We start from the raw sequence: 9,805 nt of genomic DNA on the forward strand, positions 1-9,805 counted from the left end.
TCTCTGTGGTCTAATGGCGTGACCCGCCTTGATAGTAAGTGGTTGCAGGTTCGAATCCCAACAGACACTTGTCATAGGCCTACTACTGAATTAAGGAACTTTTTGTTGATAGGCTAGGGATAGGATAAGAGTATTTTGTTGTGAATAAAACCAAGGATAAACCACTAAGTTCGAAGTCTTGTTTCCGGTGGAGTCCTTCTGGTAGTGAATTGGGCAATCGCTGGGGGACAGTCCAAGGGACTCTTTTCCGAAGAATGTACTGCGTTGAACATTCGCCATTGCACAAGGGACAAACGGCTTAAACGCTTTGTTTTCCCTGGTCATTGGGTTAACACGCATTATTGTTGCTGCAATAATTTGCGCAGTAGGGGATAACACCTCACCAGGTACCATATAAGGTGGAGAAAATCAATGCAGATTAAAGGTGACTTGCTCAAGGATACCAGCGAAATGTACAGCGAGGGATTGAAACCCCGACCTCGAGCCTAGCAGGTCCATAGGCAGGGGGTGCAGAGGGTGCGGACGCACCCCAACCCCCAAATTCCGAAATGTCCACTTTTTAAAACCTATGATTTCACAAAATAGTTCCTAATTATAATAAAATGCTATAGCATGCATTGCTTTGTATATTTGCCAGCTTATCTAACCGTTGATTTTTAATAATTTGGTATGAAATTTATTAGAAATTGATCGTCTCCGGTGATTGCAGATTGATCATAATATGAAGAATATTATTTATAGGCCTGCAGATGTAAGGACATAATAACGTTATTTTTCAGGTCACAAAAACACCGAAATTAATGAAAATTTAAATGAAATATTCATAAATTATGTGTTTTGAGAAATTTATTATGTAAGACCCTCAAAATGCTACTTTGTCGCTTTTCTCACAAACGCCCTCCAGGCCTCTGCCCCTGGACCACCAAATTTCAAAAAGTCCACTTTTTTAAAACTTACGATTTCACTAAAATCGTTCCTAATTATCGCGAAATGCTAAGTATGCATTACATTTTTTGCCCGCTCTTCTACACGGTGATTTTTAATAATGTGCTACGAAATCTGTAGGAAATTATCAGCTCCAGTGATTGCAGATTGATTTCACAGTGGTGGATTCAAGGGCGGAGAGAGCACCCTAACATTATAAAAGAAATGGAGAAAAAAGAAAATCATAATTAAAGTTTGTCTGAGAGTGCCACTTCCGGCAATTCCGAGGTGATATAATCATAAATTTTCTTACCTCAGCCCCAACCATGGTGGGGCTGAGGTTGTATTGACCATCTGTCTGCACAAGTTCCTCTGTTCACCCCTACCTTCTATTTCTCCTGCTTTACAGTAGGTCCCTAGACAATACACAAAAAGGCCCTCAAAATGCTAATTTATCAGAGCTTCCAGAAGATTCGCCCCACCCTCGCGAGGACCCTTGGGCATGAGTCGCCCATCGTAAGGTCCACTTTGGTTGTAAAACGCACCTCCCCATTGAAAATCCTGCCTAGGGGCTTGCCTAGGAAACCAAACCGTTCCCACTAGCAGTGCGCCAAACCGCTTCCGCCCTTTTTGGGAATGTCAAACTCCTCGACTCGTCGGAGAAATTTTGTGGCACTGGTATTGTTCTACTTAGTATTTGAGAGTGGACTTTTTTGTGCTCGGAAAATTTCTAGTGGTAGGGTAGAAAAGTCTGAGGTGTAAGTTGTTGTTCCGCACACAACCCTTATGCACTGCATTCCCTCATTTTTATAAAATAAAGCCTATATCATACTGATGTTGAAAACAAAAACTATATTGAAAAGACTTGTAGGCTTATAATTATAAGTAAATGTGTGGGACTGTGTAAAATATTGGATGTATACATTTATGTCAGCCAACTACAGGTATATATACAGATATATGTCATTGATTTATAATTTGTTTTCAACTGATGTTAAACAGTGTATTTATTTACAAACATAATTTTAGGTCTATTCGATCGACTTTTTTGCGAATTATAAAAACAAATCTATTTAGAGAGATCGTTCTTGAAGTTCAGTAGATCGAACTCAAAAATTCTTTATGTAATTAGTTGTGGGATAAAATAATATATCTCATGATGAGATAAAAAAAATAATGCCACGGGTTTACGAAATAATAATAATAATAATAATTTAATAATAATAATAATAATAATAATAACAATAATTTAATAATAATAATAATTTAATAATAATAATAATAATAATAATTTAATAATAATAAATAGTATATCATTACCATCATCATCATTGTTATTATCTATTACAGATCCTATACCGTTTTATTTCTAAAATTGCGCATCTGACAACTAATTTTAATAAAGTCAATTTGCAATACATTTTGGGGTACTTACTGCAAGGTAGTGCCTACAACTTCAAGAAGGGATGGTGACGTTGTATTGACATAATATCAATACAAGAGGTTTATATATATTTACCACCTAAAAGCCACACCTTAGGCATGCGCACTTTTCACCAAATACATTATATTATGATGTCACGTGATATCTTTTCATGAGAAAATAAAGAGAGCAACAAACGATGCAGAAATTGGAATTTCCAATCTGCATAGAAAGCTATTGGTCGATCTGGAAATTGACAGTTTCAAAAGCTAATATAGTCTGTTGTCTATAGTTGGTGATAAATTTTCTTGTTACATAGTATGATTATTTAAAGAATCTATTATACTTTAAAGCGCATTAGTAGGTCCCTATTTTGCTAAAACAAATGTCCCAATTATTCTAATGTTAAACCCAAATAAATAAGCCTATTACATAATTAAAAAAATAATTCATAATTCATCATAAAAAAAGGCCTCTCCATACACCCCTCCGCTATCACATACCACAATATCGCATTAACTTATGGAACATATTTATTGTATCTTATGCTGTGCTAACTACATGGAGACACCTATTATGGAGACACTCTTTGTCCTGAAGGTGTCTCCTTATTATAGGTTCTACAGTACTTCCGTAGTTCTAGGCCTACTATCCATGTTCAAAGAATAACAATAGAACTTCAATTAGCTGCAATACATTAAACAAATATTATACTGTTCATTACTTTTTTTACACTATTTTGTTATCTTTACCCACACCGTATTTCATATTTCTTATGCTAATTGATAGGATTAACTGTTTTGTGCCAGGTATTGTTCTGGCGGAGTTGTACGGTAGTTTATCTTTGAGGGCGGAATACCCGATTTACTCTCCCCCTTACCCTCACCCCGAGACTTCCCATTACCCTTAGTTTGCATCATGGTTGCATCAGATTATTCAATCTTCCAACGGTACCTCAACGTATTCGTGGGTCCAACAATGTATACAGTAAAGGCGAATTGTCAGTTGCCCACTGTAGGTTGAGTGGCCTTCTAATTTAAAACTCGCACATAAATCCACTCTTCAAGTAATGCGCACTTTTCACCAGACGTGTCACAATTCGCCGATTCGGGTCCCACAATTCTCCGAATTAACGGGTGCCACAATGCGTCAATCGAACAAAACGATCCCAACAACAAAAGATGAATACGGCTATTAAAATAGATTTCCCAGTCTGTACAGAAGCCAAAGTACAGTTGCAGGGGCAATAACTTCAGATTTATTATTTCTCTTGATATTGGAAATTTGGAAATTCCCAATTCCAAATATTTTCAATTCAATTCGTTAAAATGTTTTTATTCCATAATGAGGACACTCCTTCGGCCATTTAACAGTAATATCGTATCACAGTGTTTAAGCTGTCAGCCAAGTAGCCAAATCCTAATAAAAGCTCAATTTATTTTCGTTCAAAGCCAAAAAGCTAATGGAATTGAAGCTATCATTGCTTAGGCCTTTATTCATTTGTTTGGCTAATCAAATTTTAATTTGGCTAATTATTTTCATACTGAATTAGCCAAATTGCTGATTTTGTTTTTGTTTTTGTTTTTGTTTTTTTGTTTTGTTTTGTTTTGTTTTTGGTTAGCTAAAACCATGATATCAGAACAATAATGTATACAAGGCCTATGCCTAAAAACAAATACAGTATTCCTTATTTAAAATCATGTATGTTCTAAAAAACTTATCAGACCAAAATCAAATCTCATCGACTAGCAATTAATGAAAATCCTATTAATTCAAATTCATTTTTTGACGAACTGTTCCATTCCAAAATTGTTCCATAATATCCAATCCATGTTAACAACGAATTACTCTCGATTGTGGGTGTCTGACAGCGGCTGTGCCGGAGTTTTACAAGTAGTCGTTGGACCGATTTTCTTTTCTTTCTTTTTCTTTTTTTTTTTTTTAATGAAAAAAATCGGTCCGGCAAACTGACTGGCCACCAAAATTAGTCCTCTTGGATAAAACTGTTTGTATTCCCTATCTAAATTTAAATGTGCTATAGCAAATAGGCCTATCTAAATTTAAATTTGTATTAGCAAAATGTTCGTACCGTCGAATACAGCGTAGACCATATCGCTTGGTGGTAGTACAATACTCTCCAGGGTAGGCCTACTCTCCAGAGCCATATAGATAGAAAGAGTTGCGACTTTGAGAATTTAGAAGCTATTTTGTGTCAAACGCGATGCGCGTTCTGTGTCTAACCAAAGATAATAAATAACAATAATAATAATAATAATTTAGCTTAAATATTTTTCCGAACGCATCTAGGCGAATGAGAAAATAAAAATAAAATTTGAATGATGAACGTAAACAGTGTAATAATGCGTAAATAAATGCTTTAAATTTATATACCGTAATTAAGGAAGAAATATATGGTAGATACAAAAACTCAATAGCTGTCTCTTATACACATCTAGATGTGTATAAGAGACAGGGCCTATGTATGTATCCAGGGTACGCCACCCTCGATTTTGAAGAATGAGCTTTTAATATGAAGGTTATAAAAACAACAATACCAGAATCAGAAGTTGATCATCTCTTCTGATTCCTAGTTTCGTTTCTCTCAGCACAATGAACATCAAAAAATAGGATAACTAGTGCCGCATAACAATCACACTACAGAATACATCAGAAGCGCACAAAGATGTTTAATGTTTACATAAGATCTTTGTGCGCTTGACAAAGTTATAGCTTTTGATTGTATCTAACAAGAATACACTTAAGATAATGCGAACAAAAGGGCAAAATTTGTTGATTCTTGATGTTAAAAGCAGAGAATCCAAATTCTAAGATATCATTAATATTATGATTGTACGCTTTAAAAAATAATTAAACCAGAAATGCACTTTACTCGAATTTCATTAATTTTCACTCTCACTTTTAATAATCAAACTATTAAAGTGCTATTGATTTTTTTAGTGGTTAACAACTTTAGCTGGTATGTATAAACTTTAACATTTTAATTTCAAGTAAAAATTCTTATTAACAAAATGTAAACATTGTTTAAAATATGTTTGGCTGATTAATAATATAAATCATTTACATTTTCATGGTAGGCCAATGAAAACAGAACATCACATGGTCCCATTAACATGATTTCATTACAATGATCACATCACATGATCATATCACATGATTGCATCACACGAGCAAGTTAAATTAAACAAAATACAACACATTGAACTATTCAGTACATTTTCGACTGTCTTAAAAATTTAGACCTTGTCGATTTGGGGTGGGATGTTTGGGAGCGTACTCACCCACTCATATTAAAATAACGCTTTATTAACAGGTACACTTTACATAAAGTATTAAATCAATCAAACGATCAATTTCATTTTCTGAATTTGTATTTCTATGAATGTCATAAAGTTTCCAAAAAATGTTTCTTACTTAACACAGATGCCAAAATGAAAATAGTTTGAATGTATTTCTCACTAGTTCAATCTCTTTTATTTCAGTGTCTCAGCTCAAATCTACCGATCCGTCAATAAATGGGAAGTCGATGTACAATCATTGTCAGCGGAATACCATGTGTATTAAATTGCCGGAACACTAGATGCTATCAATAGCCGGATTTATGAGATCTTAATACTACAATTAATAATAATTTATTAGGATTTATATCACTGGATCGCCGGAATTGAATCAAATTTGCAAATATTAGGCCTATGTTTCTTATACAACGAACAAGTAATTCTCGAACGATATTATATACTTAAATATAATTAGGCCTAAGCATTATTATATTATATTATATAAAACTATAATCTTTATATTCTATTCATATTACGTTTATATAGTTCTGATGTAACATTTCCGAGTACGTAAGAAATAAAAGTAAACTGTGTGTAATTTATAATACATCATTGTTTGTATTTCCTTTGTCGTTTGCATTAATAATAATATTATATATATCATGATTATTAATCAGTATATAATCGTATTTAATATATTATAATCACTTCGAATTCGAATATAGCACTATTACAGGCTATTATATCTTATAAACACTCTTTCCAAATATATTCACATGATGCCAACAAATTTCGAAACTTTTCAGAAAGGTGCTGTCAAATTTTACAAAACAGGAAATGACGTCGGTTGCTAGGCTACAGCTCATGCATATTCAGTAACACCTGTGCTCATTAGACTAACAATAAAATCTTTTAGCTCAGTTTTGACAAAATCGACCAAAAAGATTTTATTGTTAGTCTAATTAGAACAGGTGTCACTGAATATTCATGATTATGCATGAGCTTGTTGCTTAGCAACACGTCATTTCCGGTTTTATGTTTTTCTTAAGGGCGCCCTCGAAAGAATTGCTAGTTTAATAATTAAAGTAGCACATATTGATGAAGCAATTCTTCACTTCTGGTTTAAGCTTATAATAAGGATATTTTAGCTATTAAATTTATTGCAGTAAACACAGACATTAAATAAGATGAGAGGATATGCACAATTCCATTTGATATTTATTTTCAAGCACGAAATCAAGTTGGGATATATGTATACATTTTATATTTATATACTTAGGTCTATATCTAATATCTATAGCTAACAATATTTTTGAGATTTTCGCAGAGGAAAATATTTTAAAAAGAAAATTCACACTTTATTTTAATTAATTTTATATCCAGAAGCTTGATGAGTGACACAATTTGTGGCTATATATGAAAAATTGGTAAGTTCTGTGGCCCTTTCAGTCTGGGCATTCTTTCCTCATAGTTGAGGCTTCTTTGTCTACATCACTGGAATAGAAAAATATTGAAAAAAGATTAAGAAAAAGAGAAAGAATTATAATTGAGTATGCCAAATGAAGGGATCCCACCACCTCAGCCCCTCCATGGTTGGGGTGGAGGTAAGAAACTTTTTGATTATGGACAGAAATGGAACTCTCAGATTTTAAATTTTGAATGTAATTTTTTTTTTTTCAAATTTTTACCATTTTAAAAGATTTAGGGGGGGGGGAGGCCGGCTGTCCCCCCCCCCACTTCTTAAGTCGGCAACTGAAAAATTAGTGAGCACCCAAAACTTAACATTATCGTATTCAATTATCGCAATGGACAATGCTGCTGATACAACATAATAGTACTTCACAATTCTTATCATATCAACATTATAATTATTTATAGCATCATCATATTACGGAATTATGTGAGGATTATTAAATACATGGCATTGGGTAGGACTAGTGGATCGCAATAGCGCAAACAAATTATGTTAGCATTCCGATTGTCATGGGTAAATAAGTTTATAAAAAGTGTACTATTCGATAGAAATTAATATATAGATTTATAAATACAGCATATTTAAACAATAAACATAATACTATATCTTCATACAAACATTTTTTCATGATATAATATTTTTTAAATAATTGATTAAATTTATTGGATGCTCAACATGCACAAGCAAGATAACAAATGGATTGAGATCAAGAAAAGTAAAAATTACCGAGCATCAGGAACGGCCATTAGGTTGGAGTCCAGCCCATTTCCAATGAGGTCCAATTCAATATACGATTGTCTGTCATTAGCTGAAAGATAAACAATGTATTTCACATTCCGACTTTCTTTTAGAAGGGCGCCATGAGCGTTTCCTGTTATACGGATACCGGCGCTTTATTTCATTATTATTATCGTTATCGTTGTCGTCGTTGTCGTTGTTATTATTATTATTATTATTATTATTACTATTATCATTCTTATTATTATTATTATCATTCTTATTCTTTATTATTATTATTATTATTATTATTACTAATATTATTATTATTATTACAATTATTTTTATTATTATTATTATTATTGTTATTGTTATTATTATTATTATTATTATTATTATTAGGCCTATTATTATTATTATTACACCTATTAATATTACTAATTTACAGTAATTACAGCTAAGGGCTTGTTAACTTCCGTCCGTTGTTTACATTGTAGATTCGTATCTGTTTTTTCATTGACATTATATGCAATTTATTACCAAGAGTCTATAATTATCTGGTGCACAACTTTTAACCTTGAATAATCAAAATTTGTCATAGCCCGAAAAAAATATTTTTTATATTATTTTTAAAGGACAGCGAAAGTGATTGAGGTAGGCCCCAGTGTCACCGTGTTTATCAATACTAATATTAATTAATTCATGGATGTGTACTTCTATGATGTCGATATCAAATAAAGCTACTACTGCAGTGACGGATCCAGAAATTCGAAATATAAGGGATCCAGGGAGGACTTTCACATATGGATTTATGATTATGTCACCTCCATGGTCCATGCTCTAGATGGCCGGAAACGACTTAAATATGAATACAATTCTCATTTTTTTCCTCCATTTTTGAATTAATTTTTTAATAATTTAGGCGGGGGCCGGTTGCACACTTCCACTTTTCAAATATACAGAGCAGTTGAGCATTTTATATATAGGCCTATAATAATAATAATAATAATAATAATAATAATAATAATAATAATAATAGGCCTAATGAAACGTTTCTTTAGACAGTTTCTCCGATGGTTTTAGCGTCGAGTTATGTGTGTTATTGAAGAGAATGCAGCCATGTCAGTCCATGCTTCTGTCGTGGAAAATGTCAATGCCTTTAATGTGGCTGCCTAACAAACTTAGTCTAAATAATAACCATAGAAAGATGACAAAATTCCCATTTAACTAGTGAATTAACAATGCAAAATGTTCAATACTGTACTTACATTTGTTATTAATTGTAAAGCCTCCTTGTCCATTGAGTAATGTTTATATGTACAACGCCACCTGGAGCGGTATAAAAAAAAATCATTCTTTTTCTAATGCGCCATTCCTTTATGATGATACGATAAGGGTGATAATATAATAATGATGATGATGATGATGATGATGATGATGATGATGATGATGATGATGATGATGATGGTGATAATAATAATAATGATGATGGTGGGGTTATGATGATATTGATGGCGACGATGACGATGGTGTTGGTGGTTATGATGATGATGATGATGACGGTTGATGATTATGAAATGATGATGGCGATTATGATGGCGGTGATGATGATGTCGGTAATTATTATTATGTTGATGATTGTAGGATAAGAATCGACTTAAAAAAAACCGACTCCGATGGAATAAGTACTTATATAGGCTGTTATGTAACACAATGGTATTAATGGTCAGTGGCGTATCTAGCAGTATTAAAATGGGGAGGGGGGGCGCGACCAAAATATGAGGGGGCGTGGAATTTATTTTCGGTGGCCACGCCCACTGAAAAATATTGCTTCTTAGATTCCCGAATACACGTTAACCGTGACGACAGATAGGTTAAAATATATCTCTTGAAAGCAGTATTTGATGTGTTTTGATGAACGTCAATAAAGGGAAGTTGAGAAAGCATTAACCCATTTTCTTGAGCATAAGC

At 33.1% G+C, this 9,805-nt stretch overlaps 1 long non-coding RNA gene across 1 annotated transcript; it reads right to left on the minus strand.

The window, feature by feature from the left end:
• Positions 1 to 6,898: 6,898 nt before the first annotated feature.
• LOC117109384 lies at positions 6,899 to 9,154 on the minus strand. Its single transcript, XR_004445519.1, has 3 exons — positions 9,103 to 9,154; positions 7,844 to 7,925; positions 6,899 to 7,137 (listed from the first exon to the last, which is right to left on the minus strand). It is a non-coding gene; the product is annotated as an uncharacterized LOC117109384 (long non-coding RNA).
• Between the last annotated feature and the right edge of the window lie 651 nt (positions 9,155 to 9,805).

The sequence above is a fragment of the Anneissia japonica genome, unplaced genomic scaffold (assembly GCF_011630105.1).
Source record: "Anneissia japonica isolate Jap-2015-1 unplaced genomic scaffold, ASM1163010v1 scaffold287719_len1884721_cov185, whole genome shotgun sequence".
In the NCBI taxonomy this organism is placed as follows: domain Eukaryota; kingdom Metazoa; phylum Echinodermata; class Crinoidea; order Comatulida; family Comatulidae; genus Anneissia; species Anneissia japonica.